Source organism: Pristiophorus japonicus, chromosome 9 (genome assembly GCF_044704955.1).
Source record: "Pristiophorus japonicus isolate sPriJap1 chromosome 9, sPriJap1.hap1, whole genome shotgun sequence".
NCBI lineage: Eukaryota > Metazoa > Chordata > Chondrichthyes > Pristiophoridae > Pristiophorus > Pristiophorus japonicus.
The window spans coordinates 198,447,478-198,460,157 of NC_091985.1; the positions used below are offsets into that span (position 1 = coordinate 198,447,478).

General features: G+C 45.2%; 2 non-coding genes across 2 annotated transcripts; both read right to left on the reverse strand.

Moving 5' to 3' along the window:
• Positions 1-3,901: 3,901 nt before the first annotated feature.
• trnak-uuu (transfer RNA lysine (anticodon UUU)) lies at positions 3,902-3,974 on the reverse strand. The gene has a single exon. It is a non-coding gene; the product is annotated as a tRNA-Lys (tRNA).
• Positions 3,975-9,953: 5,979 nt separating this feature from the next.
• Positions 9,954-10,026, reverse strand: trnak-uuu (transfer RNA lysine (anticodon UUU)). Its single transcript has one exon. It is a non-coding gene; the product is annotated as a tRNA-Lys (tRNA).
• Between the last annotated feature and the right edge of the window lie 2,654 nt (positions 10,027-12,680).

Below are 12,680 nucleotides of genomic sequence, written 5' to 3' on the forward strand. Positions count from 1 at the left end.
CATTTATTGGTTATTCCCTTGCCTTGTTAGCCCTTCCGAAATGTATTACCTCACACATCTACAGATTGAACAGTTTGAAGGATGGCATTTCTTGCCCAGTTTTTGAAGTTCAGCTTATTAATATATTCCATGGGCTTCAGACTGAACTTTCTGAAGCTGCTAATTGGTAAAGAAAATGTTGCACACTATAACGGAATAACACATTGTTGTTAATATCTTTCATCACGACATTATTAGCTTTAGCTAAAAACTTGTAAAGGAATGATTGTATGGTCCAAACGAATGAATACCAGGATGTAAACCTGTGTAATGTTAAATACATCCACTCACGGAGCATCAAAATTTATTGTGACGGTCTTGGTTCCAAGTCCCTGTGTCGGCCGTTGCTTTTCACAATGAAGACAACACCCAATTTACACGAGAAAGTTGTGACTTGAGAAAATACCCTCTATTGTAAAGAACAATCGTGTTATGACAAATCTTGAAGATACATTAATGAGATCAATGTGATAGTCCCATGTTTCATGGAGCAGCCTGAAAGCAGGAATTGAGACTTTTAATTTAAAAGCATCACCTGAATAGGAACTTGAACCCTGCACTCTCAGGTTAAAAGTCTGATGTTCTACCGACTGAGCTATCCAGACCCTTGACAGAAAGGAGACAGCGCCCTTCACTTGCTGACATTGCACATTACATCGTTCTCCTTCTGTACTGATCCCGTCTGAACAGCACATTTTTCTCACACACCCACAATTCACAAATACCCCCTGGTTACACGCCCTCCGGCCACTGGAAACAGTTTCTCTTTATTTACTCTCGCGCAGACTTCGGCCGCCTGAGAAGCAGAGTGTTTGAAGACCAGGCCCTCCAATCTACCACCAAGCTCATGGTCTACAGAGCTGTCGTAATACTGCCCTCCTATATGGCTCAGAGACATGGACTATGTACAGAAGACACCTCAAGTCGCTGGCAAAATACCACCAACGTTGTCTCCGCAAGATCCTACAAATCCCCTGGGAGGACAGACGCACCAACATCAGTGTCATCGTCCAGGCCAACATCCCCAGCATTGAAGCACTGACCACACTTGATCAGCTCCACTGGGCAGGTCACAGAGTTCGCATGCCAGACACGAGACTCCCAAAGCAAGCACTCTGCTTGGAAATCCTTCATGGCAAACGAGCCAAAGTTGAGCAGAGGAAACGTTACAAGGACACCCTCAAAGCCTCGCTGATAAAGTGCAACATCCCCACCGACACCTGGGAGTCCCTGGCCAAAGACAGCCCTAATTGGAGGAAGTGCATCCGGGAGGGCACTGAGCATCTCGAATCTCATCGCCGAGTGTATGCAAAAAGAAAGAACGTGTGGCAACCCTGTCCCAATCTCCCTTACCCTCAACGACTGTCTGTCCCACCTGTGACAGGGACTGTGGCTCTCTTATTGGACTGTTCAACCACCTAAAGACTCATTCTAAGAGTGGAAGCAAGTCTTCCTCGATTCGGGGGGATTGCTTATGATGACTGTCACAACCATTTATAATTTTGAACACCTCTATCAAATCTCCTCTCAAACTTCTCAGCACTAATAAGAACAACCCCAGCTTCATTTAATCATAGATTACATCGGATTACACAGGATATACAGCACAGAAACTGGCAATTCAGCCAAACTAGTCCATGCCACCGGTTATGCATCACTTGAGCCTCCACCCGTCTTTCCTCATCTCAAAATATCTAATTCCGGCACTCCAGTGCAGTGCTGACGGAGTGCTGCACTGTCGGAGGTGCCGTCTTTGAGACGTTAAACCGAGGCCCCGTCTGCCCTCTCAAATGAACGTAAAAGATCCCATGACACTACTTCGAAGAAGAGAAGAAGGCCAATATTTATCACTCAATCAACATATCAAAAACAGATTATCTGGTCATTGCTGTGTGTGGGAGCTTGCTTTGTGCAAATTGGCTGCCGTATTTCCCACATTACAACAGTGACTACATCCTGTTACTTCATTGGCTTTAAAGCGCTTGAGACGCCCAGTGGTCGTGAAAAATGCGATATATATCCAAGCCTTTCTCTTCTTTCTTTAAATGTAGGGGTATTATTAAGATGTTTGCAGATGATACAAAAATTGGCCGTGTTTTATACAGTTCAAGCATAACCTCCCTGCTCTTGTATTCTATTCTCAGCTAATAAAGGAAAGCATTCTGTACACCTTCTTAACCACCTTATCCACCTGTCCTGCTACCTTCTGGGATCTGTGGACACGCACTCCAAGATCCCTCTGTTCCACTAATGGAGCATCAGGATTTATTATGAGGGTCTCGATTCCAAGTCTCTGTGTGACTGCTCCTTTTCTCAATGAAGACAACACCCAATTTACACTTGAAAACAGTGACATTAGAAAATACCCTCTATTTAAAAGAAAAATTGGGCAGTGACAAATAGAAACATAGAAACATAGAAAATAGGTGCAGGAGTAGGCCATTCGTCCTTCGAGCCTGCACCACCATTGAATAAGATCATGACTGATCCTTCACCTCAGTACCCCTTTCCCGTTTTCTCTCCATATCCCTTTATCCCTTTAGCCGCAAGGGACATATCTAACACCCTCTTGAATACATCCATTGAACTGGCATCAACAATTCTCTGCGGCAGGGAATTCCACAGGTTAACAACTCTCAGAGTGAAGAAGTTTCTCCTCATCTCAGCCCGAAATGGTCTACCCCTTATCCTAAGATGGTGTCCCCTGGTTCTGGACTTCACCAACATCGGGAACATTCTTCCCGCATGTAACCTGTCCCGTCCCATCAGAATCTTATACGTTTCTATGAGATCCCCTCTCATCCTTCTAAACTCCAGTGTATATAGGCCCAGTTGATCCAGTCTCTCCTAAATTGTCAGTCCAGCCATCCCTGGAATCTGTCTGATCAACCTTCGCTACACTCCCTCAACAGCAAGAACGTCCTTCCTCAGATTAGGAAAACAAAACTGAACACAATATTCCAGGTGAGGCCTCACCAAGGCCCTGTGCAATTGCAGTAAGACCTCCCTGCTCCTATACTCAAATCCCCTCGCTATGAAGGCCAACACGCCATTTGCCTTCTTCACCACCTGTTGTATCTGCATGCCAACTTTCAATGACTGATGAACCATGACACCCAGGTCTCGTTGCACCTCTCCTTTTCCTAATCTGCCGCCATTCAGATAATATTCTGCCTTCGTGTTTTTGCCACCAAAGTGGATAACCTCACATTTATCCACATTATACTGTATCTGCCATGCATTTGCTCACTCACCTAACCTGTCCAAGTCAACCTGCAGCCTCTTAGCATCCTCCTCACAGCTCACACCGCCACCCAGTTTCGTGTCATCTGCAAACTTGGAGATATTACACTCAATTCCTTCATCTAAATCATTAATGTATATTGTAAATAGCTGGGGTCCAAGCACTGAGCGCTGCGGCACTCCACTACTCACTGCCTCCCATTCCGAAAAGGACCCGTTTATCCCAACTCTCTGCCAAGCAATTCTCTATCCACGGCAGTACATTACCCCCAATGCCATGTGCTTTTGATTTTGCACACCAATCTCTTATGTGGGTCCTTGTCAAAGGCCTTTTGAAAGTACAAATACACCACATCCACCGTTTCTCCCTTGTCCACTCTACATGTTGCATCCTCGAAAATTCCAGAAGATTTGTCAAGCATGATTTCCCTTTCATAAATCCATGCTGACTTGGACCGATCATGTCACTGCTTTCCAAATGCGCTGCTATTTCATCCTTAATAATTGATTCCAACATTTTCCCCACTACTTGAAGATACATTAATGATATCAGCGTGAAAGGCACATCTTTTGTGGGGTTGCCTGAAAGAGAGAATTGAGAACATTGAATTAAAAGCATCGCCCGAATAGGGACTTGAACCCTAGACCCTCAGATTAAAAGTCTGATGCTCTACCGACTGAGCTATCCGGGCTCTTGGGTGAAGTGAGACACAGCGACCTTCTCTAGCTGATATTGCACATTACATCTTTCACATCTTTCCATACTGATCCGATTTCTCTCAGACACCCACACTTTTACAAATACTCTCTGGTTACCCACCCTACTGCCTTGCCACTGGAGACAATTTCTCTTTATTTACTCTATCAAAACCATTCATAATTTTCAACACCCCGATCAAATCTCCGCTGAGCCTTCTCAGCAGTAAGGAGAACAATCTCAACTTCATGTAATGATAGATTACATAGAATTACATAGGATATATGGCACAGAACAGGCCATTCGGCCCAACATGTCCATGTCGGCATTTATACTCCAATCGAGCCTCCTCCCATCTTTCCTCATCTAAAAAAACTGCACTGTCTTTCGGATGAGATGTTAAACCGTGGCCCCATCTGCTCTCTCGAGTGGACGTAAAAGATCCCAAGGCACTATTTCCAAGAAGAGCACCGAAGATATCCCTGGTGTCCTGGCCAATATTTATCGCTGTATCCAGATAACAAAAGAAACGGATTACCTGGTCATTAACACATTGCTGTTTGTGAGAGCTAGCTTGTGCACTAATATGGCTGCCGTCTTTCCCACATTACAACAGTGATTACACTCCAAGTACTTCATTAGCTGTAAAGCGCTTTGAGACGTCTGCAGGTCATGAAAGGCGCTATATAAATGTAAGACTTTCTTTTCTTTAAATGTAGGGGATATAATTAAGAAGTTTGCAGATGATACAAAAATTGGCCGTGTGGTTGAGTCATAGAGTCATCGAAAAATTACAAAACAGAAGGAGGCCATTTGGCCCATCGTGTCCGTGCAGGTCGAAGTAGAGATACCCAGCCTGATCCCACCTTCCAGAACTAGGTCCAGAGCCCTGTAGATTACAGCGCTTTAAATGCACATCCAAGTTCTTTGTAAATGTGATGATGGTTGATGCCTCTGCCATCCTTTCAGGCAGTGAGTTCCAGATCCCCACAACCCTCTGGGTGAAGACATTTTTCCTCAGCTCCCCTATAATCCTTCTACCAATTACTTTAAATCTATGCCCCCTGCTTATTGACCCCTCTGGTAAAGGAAATATGTCCTTCCTATCCACTCTATCCAGGCCACATTTCTCAAGCTCCTCAGTTCCAAAGGAAACAACCTCCACCCATCCAATCTTTCCTCATAGCTAAAATTCTCCAGTCCAGGCAACAACCTCGTAAATCTCCTCTGTACCCTCTCCAGTGCAATCACATATTTCCTGCAATGTGGAGACCAGAATTGCACACAGCACTCTAGCTGTGGTCTAACTAGTGTTTTGTACAGTTCAAGCATAACCTCCTTGCTCTTGTATTCTGTGCCTCGGCTAATAAAGGCAAGTATCCCGTATGTCTTCTCAACCACCTTATCGACCTGGCCTTCAGGGATCTGTGGACCTGCACTCTAAGGCCCCTTTGTTCCTCTCCACTTCTCAGTGTGCTGCCATTTAATGTTTACTCCCTTGCCTTGTTAGCCCTCCCCAAATGTATTACCTCAAACATCTACAGATTGAACAGTTTGAAGAATGGCATTTCTTGCCCAGTTTTTGAAGTTCAGCATGTTAATATATTCCATGGGCTTCAGACTGAACTCCCTGAAGCTGCTAATTGGTAAAGAAAATGTTGCCCACTATAACGGAATAAAACATTGTTGTTAATATCTTTCATCACGACTTTATTAGCATTAGTGCCAAACGAATGAATGTCAGGTTGTAAACCTGTGTAATGTTGAATACATCCACCAATGGAGAATTAGGATTTATTTTGAGAGTCTCGGTTCCAAGTCCCTGTGTCGGCCGTTGCTTTTCTCAATGAAGACAACACCCAATTTACACGAGAAAGTTGTGACTTGAGAAAATACCTCTCTTGTGAAGAACAATCATGTTGTGACAAATCTTGAAGATACATTAATGAGATCAATGTGACAGTCCCACGTTTCATGGAGCAGCCTGAAAGCAGGAATTGAGACTTTTAATTTAAAAGCATCACCTGAATAGGGAGTTGACCCCTAGACCCCCAGATTAAAAGTCTGATGCTCTACCGACTGAGCTATCCAAGACCTTGAGTGAAAGGAGACAGCACCCTTCACTTGCTGACATTGCACATTACATCGTTCTCCTTCTGTCCCGATCCTGTCTGAACAGCACATTTCTCTCACACACCCACACTTCACAAATACCCTCTGGTTACACGCCCTCCTGCCACTGGAAACAGTTTATCTTTATTTACTCTAGCGCAGCCTTCAGCCGCCTGAGAAGAAGAGTGTTTGAAGACCAGGCACTCCAATCTACCACCAAGCTCATGGTCTACAGAGCTGTCGTAATACTGCCCTCCTATATGGCTCAGAGACATGGACCATGTACAGAAGACACCTCAAGTCGCTGGAAAAATACCACCAACGATGCCTCCGCAAGATCCTACAAATCCCCTGGGAGGACAGACGCACCAACATCAGTGGCCTCAACCAGTCCAACATCCCCAGCATTGAAGCGCTTACCACACTTGATCAGCTTGCCAGACTCGCATGCCAGACTCGAGACTCCCAAAGCAATCACTCTACTCGGAAATCCTTCATGGCAAACGAGCCAATGGGGAGCAGAGGAAATGTTATAAGGATACCCTCAAAGCCTCCCTGATAAAATGCTCCATGCTCGGTCCTATCCAATTGCCCCAGTCTGCCTGGAGAACTATGTGCCGCATTAACAATGTTGACTCTCTGTCCATTTGCTGCATTTAAACCAAGATTTTTGTCAAACATCATTCTGGTCTCTTCCTCCCCTGAGATAAATATCTGGGCCATCAAAGCCGCCGTTTCCAGGTTCAAGTATTTTGTCTCAAACAGTTTCCTGAAAACCCCAGCGTGCCCGATGCCCTCAATAAAAAAGTCTCACAGCATCTCCGCTCTGCATTTATCTGGGAACTTACATAGGCTCGCCAGTGGCCGGAGGTCTGCCACAAAGTCTGGAACGCTTTGTCCTTCTCACCGCCGGTGCGTGTAAAACCGGTGTCTCACCATGTGCATGCTGCTCGCCGGTTGAAAGTGTTCCCCGATCAACTTACTGAGCTCTTCAAAGGTCTTGTCCGCTGGCTTCTATGGCACTGGAAGGTCCTTCATCAGGGAGTACGTCCTGGATCCACAAACCGTCAGGAGATAGGCCCTGCGTTTGTCGGCCGAATCCTGTCCCAGCCATTCCTTAGTGATGAAACTTTGCTGTCGTCTCTCAATAAAATCGGCCCAATCATCACCAACACATTACCTCTCGTCTGTGCTGGTAGTGGCCATGCTCACGTGGTTTAAACCCTAGTTTCTCGTCGCCGATAATATGTCCTTACTATAAAGTACAAATGCACATGAGGCCCATACGAGAGAGAAGGTCACTCTGTGACCAGTCCTTTTTTTAGCCAGCACTGAAGTGATGAAGGTGGGTGGAGCTTCCCCTTTTAGACCTGAAAGTCCAGGTTAGGAATGTCTCCCACAAGTTCACCACCTAGTGGTCAGTGTTCTCACGATGTACAAATTAGGTTAGTTTATACATGGATTACAATGACAGTTGAATACATGACAGCAGATACAGCACAGGGTTACATACAGAGTAAAGCTCCCTCTACACCGTCCCATCAAACACTCCCACGCCAGGTACAGCATGGGGTTACATACAGAGTAACGCTCCCTCTACACTGTCCCATCAAACACTCACAGGGCAGGTACAGGGGGTTAGATACAGAGTATAGCTCCCTCTACACCGTCCCATCAAACACTCCCAGGCCAAGCACAGCACGGGGTTACATACAGAGTAAAGCTCCCTCTACACTGTCCCATCAAACACTCACAGGGCAGGTGCAGCACGGGGTTAGATACAGAGTAAAGCTCCCTCTACACTGTCCCATCAAACACTCACAGGGCAGGTGCAGCACGGGGTTAGATACAGAGTAAAGCTCCCTCTACACTGTCCCATTAAACACTCCCAGGGCAGGTACAGCACGGGATTAGATACAGAGTAAAGCTCCCTCTACACTGTCCCATCAAACACTCCCAATGCAGGTACAGCACGGATTAGACACAGAGTAAAGATCCCTCGCTCACAGTCTTAAGATACGGGGCAGGAAAGTTAAGACCGAGATGAGGGGAAAATTTTCATTCAGAGGGTGGTGAACCTGTGGAATTCTCTACCACAGAAGGCTGTGGAGGCCAAGTCACTGAATATACTTAAGAGGGAGATAGATAGATTTCTAGAAACAAAAGACATCAAGGGGTATGGGGTAAAAAGCGGTCTATGGTGTTGAGCTAGAGGATCAGCCATGATCATATTGAACGGTGGTGCAGACTTGAAGGGCCGAATGGCCTACTACTGCTCCTATTTTCTATGTTTCTATGTTTCTAAAGAATCATAGAAATTTACAGCACGGAAGGAGGCCATTTCGGCCCATCGTGCCCGTGCCGGTTGACAAAGAGCTACCCAGCCTAATCCCACTTTTCAGCTCTTGGTCCGCAGCCCTGAATTTTACACCATGTCAATTGCATATCCAAGCATCTATAAATGTGGTGAGAGTATCTGCCTTTGCCATCCTTTGAGGCAGTGGGTTCCAGACCCCCACAACCCTCTGGGTGAAAACATTTCCTCCCAAATCCCCTCTCAACCTTCTACCAATTACTTTAAATCTATGCCCCCTGGTTGTTGACCCCTCTGCAAAGGAAACAGGTCCTTCCTATCCACTCTATCCAGGTCCCTCATAATTTTATACAGCTCAATCAGGACTCCCCTCAGCCTCCTTTGTTCCAAAGAAAACAACCCCAGCCGATCCAATCTTTCCTCATAGCTACATTTCTTCAGTCCAGGCAACATCCTCGCAAATCTCCTCTGTACCCTGTCTCGTGCAATCACATCTTTCCTATAATGTGGTGACCAGAACTGCACGCACTACTCCAGCTGTGGCCTAACTTGCATAACCTCCCTGCTCTCGTATTCTATGCCTCGGCTAATAAAGGAAAATATCGCGTAAGCCTTCTTATCCACATTATCATGCTGCCCTGATACCTTCAGAAATCTGCGAAATGCACTCTAAGGTCCCTCTATTCCTCTACACTTCTCAGTGTCCTGTCATTTATTGTGTATTCCCTTGCCTTGTTAGCCCTCACCAAATACATTACCTCACACTTCTCTGGATTGAATGGCATTAAGAATTGCATTTCTTGACCAGTTTTTGAAGTTCAACATATCAATATATTCCATGGGCTTCAGACTGAACTTTCTGAAGCTGCTAAACGGTAAAGGAAAGGGTGTACAGTATTGCAGAATAAAACATTGTTGTTAATATCTTTCATGATGTCTTTAATATCTTTAGCTAAGAACTAGTCAAGGAATGATTTATGGACCTGTTTAATGGTGAATACATCCACGAATGGAGCATCAGGATTTATTATGAGGGTCTGATCATCATCATAGGCGGTCCCTCGAAGCGAGGATGACTTGCTTCCATGCCAAAAAGGAATGCATTCACAGGAGAACCTAATATTCCAGATCCCAAACTAAATCTTGAAGGGTGGAAGATGCCTGTGCGTGGATTTTTTTAACGTGTGGTGGTCGTTGCACACCAGCCACCACATGGGCTTGACAGAGCGAGGTCTTGGTCCAGTGGCAAAGATTGCCCAAGATGACTGGAGACCTGCTCTGCTGCACGGATCGAGTGCACACACATATTGCAGCATGCCCCTGGGCCCGAACTCATGGGTCCCGATCTCGGCTCCAGTTGCTGCTTTTCTCAATGAAGACAACACCCAATTTACACTTGAAAGCAGTGACATTCGAAAATACTCTCTGTTGAAAAGAATAATGAGGCAATGACAAATCTTGAAGATACGTTCATGAGATCAGCATGAAAGACTCATTTTTAACATGGTTGCCTGAAAGAGAGAATTGCGAATTTTGATTTAAAAGCATCGCCCGAATAGGGACTTGAACCCTAGACCCTCAGATTAAAAGTCTGATGCTCTACCGACTGAGCTATCCGGGCTCTTGCATGGAATATAACACAGTGACCCTCACTGGCTGACATTGCACATTACATCATTCACATTATTCTGCACTGATCCCGTCTGAACAGTGCATTTCTCTCACACACCCACACTTCAAATATACCACCTGGTTACAGACCCTCCGGCTATTGGAAACAAATTCTCTTTATTTAACTCGCAAAACCATTCATCATTTTCAACAGCTCTATCACATCTCCTCTCAACCTTCTCAGCACCAAGAAAAAAAATACACACTTGCATTTACATAACGCCTTTCATCACCACCGGACGTCTCAAAGCGCTTTACAGCCAATGAAGTACTATTGGAGTGTAGTCACTGTTGTAATGTGGGAAACGCGGCAGCCAATTTGTGCACAGCAAGCTCCCACAAACAGCAATGTGATAATGACAGGATAATATGTTTTTTTGTTATGTTGATTGAGAGACACTGGAGATAACTCCCCTGTGCTTCTTCGACATACTGCCATGGGATCTTTTATGTCCACTTGAGAATAACAAACCCCAGCTTCATATGGTCAGAGATTATATAGGATTACACAGGATATAGGGCACAGAAACAGGCCATTTGGCCCAACCAGTCCATGCCGGCATTTATGCTCCATTTGAGCCTGCTCCCATCTTTCCTCATTAAATCTATCAGCATAACCCTCTATTCCCTTCTCCCTCATACGCTTGTCCAGCCTCCCCTTAAATGCATCTATACGACACGCTTTAACCACTCCCTGTGGTAGCGAGTTCCACATTCACACCAGTCTTTGAGTAAAGCTGTTTCTTCTGAATTCCTCATTGGATTTCTTGGTGACTATAATATATTGATGGCCTCTAGTTATGCTCTTCCCACAAGTGGAAACATTCTCTCTGTATCCACTCTGTCAAAACCTTTCATAATTTTAAAGATCCTTTTATATCATCCCTCAGCCTTCTATCTTCAAGAGAAAAGGGACGCCCCTGTTCATCCTTTCCTGATATGAATACCATTGCGTTGAAGAACCACAGCAATATTTAGAAGGAGATCATTCAGCCCACCGTGTCCGTGCTAGCCGACAAAGAGCTATCCTGACTAATCCCACTTTTCAACCCTTGGTCCGTAGCATTGCAGGTTACAGCACTTCAAATATGTATTCAAGTACTCTTTAAATCTGATGAGGGTTTTTGCATCTGCCACCCTTTAAGGCAGTGAGTTCCACACTCCCACCACCCTCTGGGTGAAGATATTTCTTCTCAAATCTCTTCTAAACCTCCTATGAATTACTTTAAATCTATGCCCCTTCCTTATTGACCCCTCTGCTCAGGGAAACAGGCCCTTCCTATCCACAATATCTAGGTCCCTCATAAATGTATACACCTCAATTAGATCTCCACTCAGCCACCTCTGTTTCAAAGAAAACAACCCCCACCCATCCAATCTTTCCTCATAGCTAAAATTCTCCAGTCCAGGCAACATCCTTGTAAATCTCCTCTGTACCCTCTCTCGTGCAATCACATCTTTCCTGTAATGTGGTGACCAGAAATGCATGCAGTACTCCAGCTGTGGCCTAACTGGCATAACCTCCTTGCTCTCATATTCTATGCCTCAGCTAATAAAGGAAAATATCGCGTGTGCCTTCTTATCCACATTATCTTACTGCCCTGCTACCTTCAGAAATCTGTGAACTGCACTCCAAGGTCCCTCTGTTCCTCTACACTTCTCAGCGTCCTACCATTTAATGTGTATTCCTTTGCCTTGTTAGCCCTCCCCAAATGCATTACCTCACACTTCGCTGAATTGAATGGCATTAAGAATGGCATTTCTTGACCAGTTTTTGAAGTTCTACATATTAATATATTCCATGGTCATCAGACTGAACTTTCTTAAGCTGCTAAATGGTAAAGGAAAGTGTGCACAGTATAGCAGAATAAAACATCGTTGTTAATATCTTTCATGATGTCAAATAGCTTTAGCTAAAAACTAGTAAAGGAATGGTTGTGTTATGTCTTGGATAAAGAGTCAGACTAGATGCTGCAAGCTCAAAGTAAGTGTGGCCATAGTCCTTTATTGAAGATCTCAGAGTGTCTCTCCAGCCTGTGAGGCCTCCTTATATTCAGGTTCTCCCAAGGGTTTGTGGGATCCCTTGGGAATCCAGCGGATAAGCCCTCTGGTGATTAGACATGGTAATTGCACGTTTTCATACATAACAACACTTCCCCCGCCCCGTGTAACTATTTACAATGTGAGTCGATTTGGGGCCTTCATTTCCCTGACTGATCGTCACGGTGCAAACGCTGGTGTTGGTGAGTCACTTGTTGGGCCTTCACTGGGCTGCTGCACAGCTGGCCTTGCTGGACTGCTGGGGGCGGTGAGCCTTGCTGGGCTGCTGCAGGTGATGGGTTCTGCTTCGTGGTCAACCGCTGGGTCGGTTGCTACTTGTGTGTGTGTTGGAGGTGAAAGGGGCAAAATTCGTAGAAAACCGCGCCACTGCCACCTCCCCCCCCCCCCCCCCCCCCCCGCTCCAGTGTTTGGCCTCTTTGGAAAGGAAATTGAATTTGGAACCATCTACCAGAATGTTTGAAATCCTAAAGTGCTTATGGAAGAAACTACGAACTTTAATCGAATTCGGGATTTTACAAAACAAATTTAGCCTGTGTGGGCAGG